General features: G+C 43.5%; 1 protein-coding gene across 4 annotated transcripts in view; it reads left to right on the top strand.

Moving 5' to 3' along the window:
* The first annotated feature begins 286 nt into the window (after positions 1-286).
* LOC109485014 (F-box-like/WD repeat-containing protein TBL1XR1) overlaps positions 287-12,392 on the top strand; it is a 42,840-nt gene continuing 30,734 nt past the window's right edge. Inside the window, exon 1 of one of the 4 annotated variants that reach the window (XM_019788394.1) lies at positions 287-554. The gene's annotated coding sequence lies outside the window, so the exon portion shown is untranslated. Of the gene's footprint in view, positions 555-8,190; positions 8,212-10,342; positions 10,452-12,392 lie in introns of those variants that run through there. The other 3 variants (XM_019788398.1, XM_019788397.1, XM_019788395.1) reach the window with 3 other exon arrangements.

Here is a 12,392-nt window from a genome sequence, read left to right on the forward strand (position 1 = left end):
AGAGTAATCGTCGTGTGGGAATTACGCTCGCTCCAGGGCCGCGAACACGGCCTGTCATGCTCGTGCCGGGGCCGCGGACTTGACTTGGCGCTTCAAAAACAGGGCACGTGATGCTGACAACCTGTCAGTATCCATCCGCGAAAACACACAACTTCGGCAACTTGAGCAGAAAATCCATAATTTCTCCACGTTATGCCGCACACGATATCACTAGAATAAAATGGTGCTGGGGTATTGAGCGAACGCGGTGGGGTTGATGAATGTTTTGAGGCGATGCGAGGGGACTCGTTCGTGTCTCTGTGCATTTGTATTTACACTGTGCGTGGTGAGGCCTGGCTCGCCGCTATCCGATGAATGGCAGTCAGTCCTGCGGGGCTTGCGACCTACCTTTATCGGTTTTGTCGGCGTTTTCCTCGTGGTTCCCACGTCCAACGCGGATCAGACTTTAGATCCACATCTCCAGGTTCTACGGGAACAGCTTGGCGGCCAGATTTGTCAGGAACAGCGGCGTATAACCCGGTTTTGCGCCCTTTCCCGGGACCTGCGGCCGGCGGGTGAGTTTGTTCGCCGTGTGCATTCTGTGCTATCCGGTGTGTCAAAGCCAGCCATGAATACTCCGTGGCGGCATGCCTTCAACTAGAAGTCTTTCTCTCTCCCGATTTCCCCCCATTATAGAATTATAACCAACCCTTATCATTACGCTTATCTGAGTCTGTTGTAGTGTACGTTTAACGCGTTTGATGATGACGTCTTCAAAGGTATTCGGCCGTAATTTTTTTTACGAGGAGTATGCTAAAAACGCACCGACGTTTGAAGTTCATGTCATTTGTTTTGGACGGCATGCGCTGATATCCTGCCTTAGATCCTCCTAGCCTAATCGATAAGGAACCTCTCTCTCCGCCTACATTTGATCACATCCACACACACTTTCACTTGTCCCTCTACCAGGCGTATATTATATTATAGAGCCATGATTTTACCGAGGACGGTGCCAGTATTTTTGGCCCAAGTTCAGCCCCCGGCGCCTGCCAAGGTCACCCTCTCTCAATATGCGATAATTTCTCCTGGGCTTTTATGTTGCGTTGCCCCTAGTCGATATCAGTCGTTTTAATTTGGCTATCTAAATTCATATCAGTGGATTCAATACCGCCGGTAGCCTGTAGTGTATAACGATATTTTGTCTTGGTGATGGCGGTAGTTAGTAGCCGGGTGGCAGAAAATATAAAAGAAGGGTACTAAAAGAAGCCATCATGCTGTTGCGAATGGGTCATTTTCATGATCAGTACATGATCTACTACTACTATCTTACGGGTAACTCTCCCACGTAACAGCAAATTATGTCTGAAATTGCTGTCTATTATTGTTAGGCTCTGGCCACCTGAGGTTATTGAAAATCCATAGGTGTCCTCTGTTTGGGTTCAATATTATAACCCACTGATTTCTCCAAGACTGTAATGTTAGGATATTTAGATTTTTGGTTGTTAGTGACAGTATATTAGTGTACTGTCATTGTAATTGATTGTGTTTGTTAAAATGCATATGTAAATGTTTTGTGGAAAGGTGTGCATTTTTGCTGAATATCTTTTTGAATTGCTAACAATTTATGACTGTTTATTCTCCTCATAACAACAAGCTGTTTTATTTGGAGCTGTGAGTGTACATTTGATGGACTCACTCAATGGCAATCATTTCGGTGTGTTGTTAGTTTCCTCCGCGCCAGTTCAATGTCTCGAACACCTTAGATTCTGTAAATGCTGTTGACATCTGGAATAGTTCTCACTAACCAGAAACAGGTAACGTGATTTATGTTATACTGGCTGGGGGGTTTTGCTGACTTGTTTTTGGCAGTGGAAATGAACTTGCTGCCAAGTAGTTGTACATGGCAAATAATGTCTCAGTTATTATTATTATATCAATGTTTTATCTAATGACATTGAGATATAATAGCGTTTAATTTTTTTAGCTTCAACATAGTTGTGGTTTTTGTGTGAAAAATAGAAATCTTTTTATTTGGTTGCTTTTTACAATGTCATTTGAGGAACCACCCCAAAGACGTTTTTGGCAGAGAATTTTACTGCCACTTTACTGTAAATGTACCCATGTTAGCTACTTGATATGGAGTCCCGACTTCCATCTGGGTACATAAAATGGACGATACGATATTGGGAATGCCGTAAGTGAAACATTTTATTGCGCTGCAGCTGTTCAGGAGTTCCTTTGATACATTTTGTCGTAAATTCTCGGTGTAAATTTCCAGGAAGCCAAATGGGTTTTGGCGTATATAAACAGGCAGGGATTAGATCTAGGATAATGTGATGTTTTTATGCAGAAGTAAATGTCAAGGTAAGCTTCTGAATATTTTCGGAAATATTTTTGTGGCAGTTTTTTATGAAGCACGGAGCAAGGAATTTTGCCATGCAGTCGTTGCATATGTTCAAGGAAAAATGCATTTTATTTACCAAGGACATTACTAGTATTTGATCCAGCTGTACAAAACATATTAAGGTCAAGGTATGGTATTTGATGTATAATGGCATGATAGGATTCCTATCATGCTAAGGAAGCACATGGTACAGTTTGAATTTGCAAAGTGGCAAATTTAGGTGTTCGGGTTGGTGCTGTATCTAAGAAATTGAATGCAGATGTAAATATGCTGCTACCTTTACTGTACCCCAGAGGACTTGCCAAAATCAACTTAAAAATAGCTTCATAATTTGTCAATGCCAGAACAGATAACCCGTGCTGGGGTTGCTTGCTTCCTGTTTATCGGATGGCAAGCAAAAGATACGTACGGTAAACGGTGCGGTAGGCGGCTGAGTGTCTGGTTCCTTTTTTTGGATTTAATCATGGTGATAAAACTGGCTTGCCTACAAAACTGGCATAAATTATGACACATTGTCACTTCACTAGGTGAAACATACAGATTCAGTGAAACTGATTGTGATTATCAGGTGAATGATCTGTTTTGGATGTGTTCTGTTTTTATATTTTTGAGAGATAAGGCTTATGTTATGCTGTTGGACATTGTTTTCATAGACTGTTATTTATATGCAGAAAGCCCGTGGGCCCTGCCGTACTGACCGGAGCTAAAAACTGTTGGTGAAAGGTATTTTGTTGACTGTTGCGCTTTATCCCTGAAGCACCCCAGCTGCCGCCCGAATCTGGGCCAGGGAGCGGCGTTCCCTCTTCTGGCCGCCCTTCCCCGAACGTTCGCATCTGGTTCAGTTCATATCGGCTGTTCTGGACATGTCAGCAAGACCAGGGGCCGTCATGCGAGGCCCCTTCCTTTTCAAAACGTGCCTACTTCACTGATACAAGTGTTATCCATCCGTCCAAATATGGTGTCTGTTAGGACTGTCCTTGGGCCTACAGCCAAGGGGCCTACCTTGGTCCGTCTTGCCTGTCTGCCCCACAGTCCGAGACCCTGGGTTCTAGCTTCTAGGGACACCTGTCTATCCCCAGTAGGGTGCTGCTAGGTGCCTGCCCTCGTGCTAAATGTGGTGGTCTCAAACCACTGAAATTTATAGACGCACTCGCGCACAAATGCATTTATGTTGTAGATTATGGCTGGCCATTGCAAAGGTTACGCTGTCTTATACTGCTGTATGAATGATATTTGTATTTCCATTTTGAAGTTGCGTGTCCTTGGATGACTTGCAAGTGAAAGAAAGACTGCATATTCAAGGATCCCAGCACGGATTTACGCACTTGGTTATTGTCGCAATGTGGAATGCATGAGATGTCATGGCTCTGTACGTCCCAATACCCTGACTAGTCATATTCAAAAGCTGAGATTTGCGTCTCCCGTAATCCGTGAAACGTGACATTTATATCACATGCCTGGTGTTCCCCTGTCCTTTGTTCACTGGGGTGGCAAATTTCATGTGCTATTACCTTACACTTGCATGTGATTTTGCCATTAATTATGAATGAGTCGGGTCTGTGAAGTCTGTCTACAGAAGGTATTGTTAAAGGTATATCATAAACGCAGTAAAATGGTTTATTCGTGCTATGAATTCTTTGATATATGCACGGCCTGCTGCGCCCAGAATTGTTGAGTGTCACGTACACGGACAACTTCAGATTATTCCTCACGTAGACCATTTCCTGTTGTTGCTGCAGGTGAAGGACCCTTTTACCTCGGCGCCCTTTGCCTGTTCTTTGATAGCACATTGTTTTCTTGTCTTTTTGCAGTAAGTGTGAGGCGTTCCTTCCTTAAAAGCAACCCGAGCAGCACCATCCATTGCGAGCTGAACCGTGTATATTGGATTTGGCTCCGTGCCAAATAGCGCAGTGGCCATTTTTCTGCTGATGAGAATCGATCTCCACAACCAACAACTTTATTTATAAGGCGTGCCAGTACCCACAAGCTGTATAACATCTCCAATATCCTTCCTCACTGTTCAATCATTGGTTGCTGGGCACTCAAATATTGCCTGATGGCAGCCATGCGAGAGGGTGGATGGGTTCGCTTGGGGAATGAAGACGTGTGTATTACAGTGCCCTCCCGTATGACCCCCGAGGAATGAACACACACGGTTTTTCACCTGACGTCATTGTTGCCTGATTTGTAGTCTGATTTGTATGGAAGGTGCGCCCGTTTTCCCCTGAGGGGGAAAAATAAGAATGATTGATCTATGAGAACGTTAAAATGTTTTCTTGTATTGCTGCCAGCACTGTGTTTTCTAGGCTAAGATATTGCCATGTTTTTGGAGCAGTGACATCTTGGTAGAAACAAAAGACACCTGTCGATGTGGCAGAGAACCTGACTTAATGTCTTATCAGAGAAGTCTTCCTCGCTTTAAGAAAAAGGAAATTGAAAGGTAGATGATTAAAGACTGTCAGTAAATCTTGTGTGATTATCAAAATCTCGTGTAATTACATATCGACCTATCTTTACTCCGAGTCAGACAGATGCAAAGAAGTATGGTGACACACCAGCTATGAAGCAGTTTTTTAAAGCCGGGTAACAAGAGGATAGAATAGGGATGTATCAGTAATTGTAACATACATTGTGTTTTGTTAATTGTCAGTACTATTCCAGTAAGTCCACTTCCTAATCAGCCTCAAGGCACAACCTCAAGCTGTTGTGTTGTGTCACAAAAATTGTCCTTCTGTATGTCTTGGTGGTAATCTAAAGTAGAGGTGGGAGGGAATGTCTTCTCTGATAAGAGGCACAAACCACAAACAACCTTTTCTCCTGGAATCTGCTGGAAGATTAAGAGGGCAGCCCATCCCATATTTCATGTCCCCCTTTGTGTGCAGGTCAGTAAATTTCCCCCTCTGGTGTCACCCTGTACCAAAGCTTCACAGACAGATTGAATTGTCTGCTTCTAACGTTCCCACAGGAAATCAGCTTTGTTTGAGATTTAATGTTCCATTTTATAGCTCTCCGGCTTGTGTGTACGTGTGTGAACTTCCAGCGATAGTACATATACTTGTCTACAATGCGGAGGACCTTTTACTATGGGTAGAGGAGAAAAATGGCCTGAAGCCAGTCTGACTGGGGTGGTGGTGTGCCAACTGTACGCCCTCTGTGACCTCCACAGCTCAACCCCGACCTGCATGCCCCAAACAGACTCTGCATACGTGACTTGAACCGGCTTGCCTGGCAGCTAGGGGGAAAACGGGGCCAAAGGTTGGCATGCTTTCATGAAATCCCCAGAAAAACTACACAGAGAGATGTATGAAAAATAAATGGCTGGTTGATTTTGGATGAACTGCTTGGTTAACTCCGTGCTAAGTTCCTCTTCCCATTCTGGAAAAGCTTGTGCAATTTTGAACCGCATTTTGGGGTAACTCAACAGGGGACAGTAGTTATAGCTGAATCTTTCTTATCCTCAATAACATATATTTGTTCTCAGTTTGAGATTCCAAAGCTTTTTGTACATATTGGAAACAAAAGTATTACTTTGTCGATATAAGCTCACAGGGTTGCAATGCAATTGAAACGTCGCATTGGTGTGAATGTTGGAACTTAACTATCTGAGACTAGTTCATTGGCATATTGCATTTGAATGTGTGTTTTGAAAGATAATAGAAACATTCATAAATGTCATTGACGTAACAGCTAGCACAGGTTGCCTGGTTTCCACCTGAAGGTGCTAGTTAATTATAAGGTACAGATGGGACAAGTCTTTGTCTCTGCTAGAGGGCTCGTTACCATAAGTGAGTATATATAGAGCCCATTGTTCATTATAAGGTTAGGCAGGCTAATGGAGCGGAACAGGTTGTTAGTGTGCAGCAATGGGTAATGAACTCTCTCCTGTTGTGGTGAGTTTGTCTCTTCTTTCGGTCTGTTGTGTAACGTTCCGGTGGTACAGTTTAAACGTGTGACCTTGAGAGCCCCTTCAGTGGTTGTCAGATAATGTTGTCCTCGGGGTACGTGTAGCTTGTTCTAATTCATGTCACATGATGTTGTTGTATGTGCCACAAAGCACGTCTTTAGGAGTTACCAGTAGACTAGTATTTTTCCTGTGATGTTTGTGCCTGATGGTTTTGCTCGCGTTTCGGTGCAACGTATGATTGTATGAAGGCGGTTTCTCTGTCATTTATAGGAAGGTATTTGGCTGGCTTCTTTTACTACTTTGCATATATATAGCTCGAGATATCAAACGTGATATACTCCAGTTTTGTCTTGGCATGTAAGGAATGGATACTGGGAGATGTTTTTGAAAAGAGCTTGATCAGTTCGCACGTCATGACAATCCAATGTTTGGACAAGCTTCCTTAGTAGATTTTGCAAGTGGACTGTTTTGCGGCTAAGGCTTATAATGTACCTTTTTCCTCGTGGTATATACATTGTAAGTCTCTACAGAGCACACAAGAAACTAAATACGAAGAACTGAGTTAACATTTACCATCAGAAAAATAGCATATTATAACCCCCCTAAACAGGTGCTAAAAAGCTAGCTGAAACTCTGGCTGAAGGGGAATATGTGTAGAATAATTCTAAGGAATGGGAGGAATGAAAAGCCAAGCTGATGGCCTATTTTGTTGGTTTTGTCGTGTATACAGCCATGCCGTCACCTACCCTACTTTTCCAACTCTCCCATGTCAGTTTTCAAGTATTGTGAATGTTTAAAATTGTAGCCCATTACGAAAGAAAAGAATAAATAAATCAATGATAATTAATGGGAGAAAATGTCTCTCCAGTCACTTGTTTGGCTCTGAATGCAAATGAAGAACAGAGCTGTTCCTTAGCTACCAAATGTCTGTCATGTTCCCCAGACTGTAGGGAGATACATGTTGATGGATGGAGAAGTGAGATGCATCATAATTAGATCATTGTCCTACAGAACAGTCTGCAGAAGACAACAAGATTGATGCCCAGAGATATTGACAGTAGGCAGCCCAGTCTCATGCATTATGAAGCAGCTTATGTAGGTTGAGTTGGAATTAAACAAAGTGTTTGTGAAGGAAATGTATTAAAACTTGAAAGGCAACACTATGGTGCAACACTGTGTAACACTCTGCTTATTAATGTCCTTAATTTGTCTCTTCCTAGAAAGTTAAGAGCCATAAGTAATGGGCTAAGATGCAGATGCTGTTAAGAAGTGGCACCCAAATCTTGAGTGTCATCCTTTTTCTGAGAAGCCATAGTGTTCAAAAATTGTCAACAAACACAGAGTGGGAAAGCTTTCCGGTTCACTACAATACAAGTGTAGATATAATAAATAGATAATAGCCTTGGCAGATCCTGATGCATGATAAGGATGGGTTGTTTTAGAGGTGGTTGAGCCCATCAGAGATGTGAGTGTTTATGGTGTCCAAGGTGTGTGAAATTGAAAGGCTGGTCCCAGCTCCTGTCAGTAATGCTACACCGGAGTACTGTGACCCAAAGCAGGCTTATCCCTTTGTCTGCTTTCTAAATAGTAGGAGTGGCCAAAAACCAGTCTTTCTGGGGGGAGGTTATCCCTGCTTGGTTTACTGGGCTTATACCGTGCCTCGCCACAACGCCCTGACATCTTTTGTGCGCTGCTCAGCGGCCTATGACGTACATCCTTTCATCCCCAGGAGTTTTTGGGGTGCCCGTCACAGCCTGTCTATGTGCCTGCCTGGCTGGTGTCAGGTGATCTGCTAACACCAGGCTGGAGCCAGCTGGCACATCTCTCAGGCACTGGGTGCGGAGGACAGCCCTGTTAGCTCTCTGGCTGATTAGTATTCCCCCCACGCAGATGCCTAGGAGTGATTTATACGCTTGTCACAGAGGTAACTTTCCACTGCCTTATCTTGGCGTCAAAATGCTGGCATAATCAATATGTCCTAAATTGGCAATGTAGGTGACAGCTTGGCTCATCTGTTACTGTTCTGCTCTCTCCTTCCATTTACTCTGCCGCAATTTATCGTGAGTCGGCAGGACGTCCCGAATGGGGAATTTTGTGAAAAATCGCGTCTCGCTCAGGCAGGTGGGAAAGGAGTGTTCTAAGGGCAGCCTTGGAACACTGCCATATAATCAAAGCTAGCCTGGCATTCCACTGCAGTGTTGTATCAATCAACATTATTGTGGCAGGCGGGAGGAAGGACCTAAAGGCGGGATTGATTTTTCATCAGTCAGGCATTTCTTCCCCCCACTGGAGACGGCACAGCGCATTACCAATCAGAAGGATTGGCTCTGTAAAGTGCTAGTTTCCCCATAAATTTTTCCAGGCACTCTCCTGCATGTTGACCTTTACGGCATCAATTCCTGAGCCCTTTTACCATACCTCCCGAGGACGCCCGGTAATATTGCTCTCCGCTGTAAACGTCGCGTCCGAATATATTCTAGATTTCCCCCGTCGTAACAAACGTGTAAAACCCATTTTGTTCGGTAACTCGATTCTGGGCACATCCCACAAAAGCTGGTGTGTACTGAGCCAGGTGGGGAGAATAATACTTGACCTGCGGAAGCATTGTTTGCTGCTGGAAAGGTATTAAGCACAGTTCGTTGAACCCCTATGCAAATAGAAGGAGCCTGTTTGTGGAGCGGGTGCCACGTGCCTGCTGGGTCTCGTGTATCCGGCAGGCAGGCGAGCGGTGACGTGTGCTTTCTTAGACACAGGCGGCCTCAGGGCCCGAGGAAACAAGAAGTGGTGTACATGTGTGCTTTCAGAGCAGACTTACTGGCGAGAGGATTACTGTATCACTGTACCAATCTGCCGTCTTATGGGAATGATTGCATAAGAAGTTGTTATGAAAGGTGTTTGGCAGTCTAAGTCCCCGCTTTTATGTGGCTACACAGCTAAACATGAAAGGATATAAGCCAGCGTGCCCTGTGGTTATTATTCATACAGGCAAATCCGGTTTTGTAATGTGGGAGATGTTTTTCGCACCTTTGTAGAAGCTCTTTCATTCATTTGCTTGATAACTTCAATGTTTTGGGAAAAAGTGTAAAAGGAGGGCTATTTTTTATTATTGTACTTGTGATTCTTTTGAAATAAAATCATGGTATTTCTGTGGTGATTTCAGACAGCTGGACCGAACCATTTTTCTGCTTGATGGATTTGTGACATTCCGTCTCGTTTATAGCTCACAGAAATTACTCCTTGCGTCGGATGGATGCAGTAGGGAAGGATTAGCGTAACTCACTTCAAATCTCAGGAGTATTTTCTAGCTTCCAAATGTCTGCATTCAGTCTCACCATGTCTCATTGCCAGAGACAGAAATCGGGCGGAGGATTACAGATATGGTACCTTCAAGGGGGAAGGGCCTCCCTAAGCACCTGTTTATTGGTGCTCCTGCCAAACTTTTCCATTGCCTGTTATATCTCCAGAATGTAGATTCATTACGGAGCCATGCGTGATATGTTTTATCTGCTGGCAACTACTTACATCTAGTAGTCAGGGACATGCGCGATGTCTACTCTGACTGAGTGTAATATTTGTTATCTGCGAGGCCTAAAAGGATTTTCCCCCTCATCTGTATGGATGGGTTGGGGCTTCTCTTTGTAAGTCTGCTGCAATTGATATGCTGAGTGTCTTGAATGTCCTTGACAAATAGCGTCAGGTGCCCATCGATCGCCTGTCACGAATGCCCATAAAGGACACCCTCTTTTGTGAGGGTTATTTTGCTGATGTCAAACACCAGCTGCCCACTGCATTGTGCCTGAGTGCCTGATCCATTTTTTTCTCCTTCTGCGAGGGCCCAGTTAGGGGGTTTGTTTCATCGGAGCATGCCACATGTTCCGCCAGACAGCATTGGGAACTGACAAGGATTAAGCTGGCCAGGTGTCTGTGAAATGGCATCTCACAGGGACTGAAGGCGAGTTCTTTGATTTGGTTGGCCGAGAATGTGGCGTAGATTGATTAGATTACACTTGTGGTCAGGAAATGTGATGTCATCCCATGCCTGACCTGTAAATGTGTAACTGATTAGCTGATTTGCTTAGTAAACAGTTACAGCACTGTTGTTAGCAGTCTGGCCTGTCATAAGTTGGAATATTCAGCCTTTCGAGGTATGCTTGTGCTGGTAAGGTAAGTTCTGTATGCGTATTTGTCACTCGTTCCTGTTTCAGATGATACTCATCCCAGTAGAAAACTGTGCCATGGCATGGCTTAGGTATCTTGGTGGTTCTTTCTTTTACTTTAGATTAAATTGAGATTGCGTCATGTTTTTTTTTAATGTAAGAAAATGCGTAGTGATTATAGAAGGTGTTACATGGCATAAATGTGTGTTCAGAGTTCACTCTAGTAGCCTGGGTACCATCCTACTTGTATACCGGGGCTCCCACACTCGCTTCCCTACTTCTTAGGGAAGCGAGTGTGGGAGCCCCGGTATACAAGTAGGATGGTACCCAGGCTACACTCTAGTTCAGTTGGCAGATTGTATCGTTGACTGTCCTTTTTAGTAGGTCAGGTGGCATTGAATAAAAGGTAGAAGCAAATCATTTTCAGTTGTACAATACAAATGATAGTTTTATAACCTCTGGCAAAATTTTTCCACACATTTTCAGTTTTGCTAAAATGCTTTTCCTAAAACTTGTGGATTTTGGACGGATATCCTTTGTTTGAATTCCTAATGGTGTGATTCTAGGTACAGCTTTGTGGAAGGCTCTGGAACATTCCGTGAACCGTTTTAGACGTTGTTAGTTGTAGAAAAACATCTACATGAAGCATAGCCTACATGTACAATGTATGGTCGACCTTTGCTGAGGTCCACCATTGATTTTTTTCCACAGAAGAGTTTGACCTATGTATGAAGGACACTTGACTCATATATCCTGTACTATTTCTGGAGACAAAAGTGTTTTTCTGAAAGGTCAATGACAAAAAGTATTGAATGTGCGTTTTCTAAGGTAGCGTCCTGTATGTTAGCGTTCTTGTTATTGTTTTATAAGTCAGGAAGTGATAAAGACCAAACAGGATGCGTTCTTTTGTGTCAACATATGTGTATATGTATGTATACAATCCAGTTCTGGTACAATTTGCCACGAAGGTTGCCATTTTCCAAAGGGATGCTTATCATTTTTGTTCTCTTAAGCTCTTTTAACGCTCTGGTGGAAGCTGATGTTTTCCATGTGCTTTTATCAGGGCGAGTCATTAATCAAGCTAGCCAACAAAGACAAGCTGTTGGTCCAGGTATGTGTAGTTAATGAATGTTGGGGCCCCACCTACAGGACATGTCCCCAAGCACACATCTTTGTAACCCTTGTCCTTTTGCTAGAAAGGTCGTTCGCTGCGCCCTGGCGGTGGTGCACTTTAGCAGGTCCAAAGGGCAACCTGTGGTTTATGTGAACTGTATTTATGCCATGGGTAAAGCGAATATTGACAATGTCAAAACCATGTCACATCGGTATGTCGGTTGGTTGGCAGGTTTTCAGGTTTGATTGTACAAGTAGACAGTGTTTTTTTCATGGCATTCGGTTTAAATGCTCTCAAACGTACGATTCGTATGAAATTGTTTTTATGTCCTTCTGCAAAATTTTGTTTCCCACCACTATAGTTTCTTTGTCTGCCTAGCCTGGGGCTGTGTATGCGGACCTGTCAGACAGTGATAAATAGCCCTGTATGCGCCAGCCTTGGAGTTTTAGGCACTCCAGTGCACATTTTCATAATTGTACGAATACCCCACAAAGGCTAACCTTGCCAAGATGCATTTGATGTGGCTGTTGTTCCATTCTAGCGTATGACGTGCAACACAATAGCCTTTCATACCTTATATAATTACATATGTAGGACAGTAGATATAGTCTATGGCCTCATTTAGATTAGGGCCATCTTTGATCTGGGTTCAAGTAAACTAGTTCATGGGACAGGCTATAGCTGTGGAAAACCCATTTGGAACCTCGGTTCAACGGCTTTTGGCTGGCCATATTGTTCCACGCTGAGTTACTTACTCAGATGGTTCTACATTCTTCCAAGAAACCAAGTTTCTCTTGATAACTTGTCTGGACAGGATCTAAATTGGGTATTTTA

The sequence above is a fragment of the Branchiostoma belcheri genome, unplaced genomic scaffold (assembly GCF_001625305.1).
Source record: "Branchiostoma belcheri isolate BF01 breed outbred unplaced genomic scaffold, Haploidv18h27 scaffold72, whole genome shotgun sequence".
Lineage (NCBI taxonomy): Eukaryota > Metazoa > Chordata > Leptocardii > Amphioxiformes > Branchiostomatidae > Branchiostoma > Branchiostoma belcheri.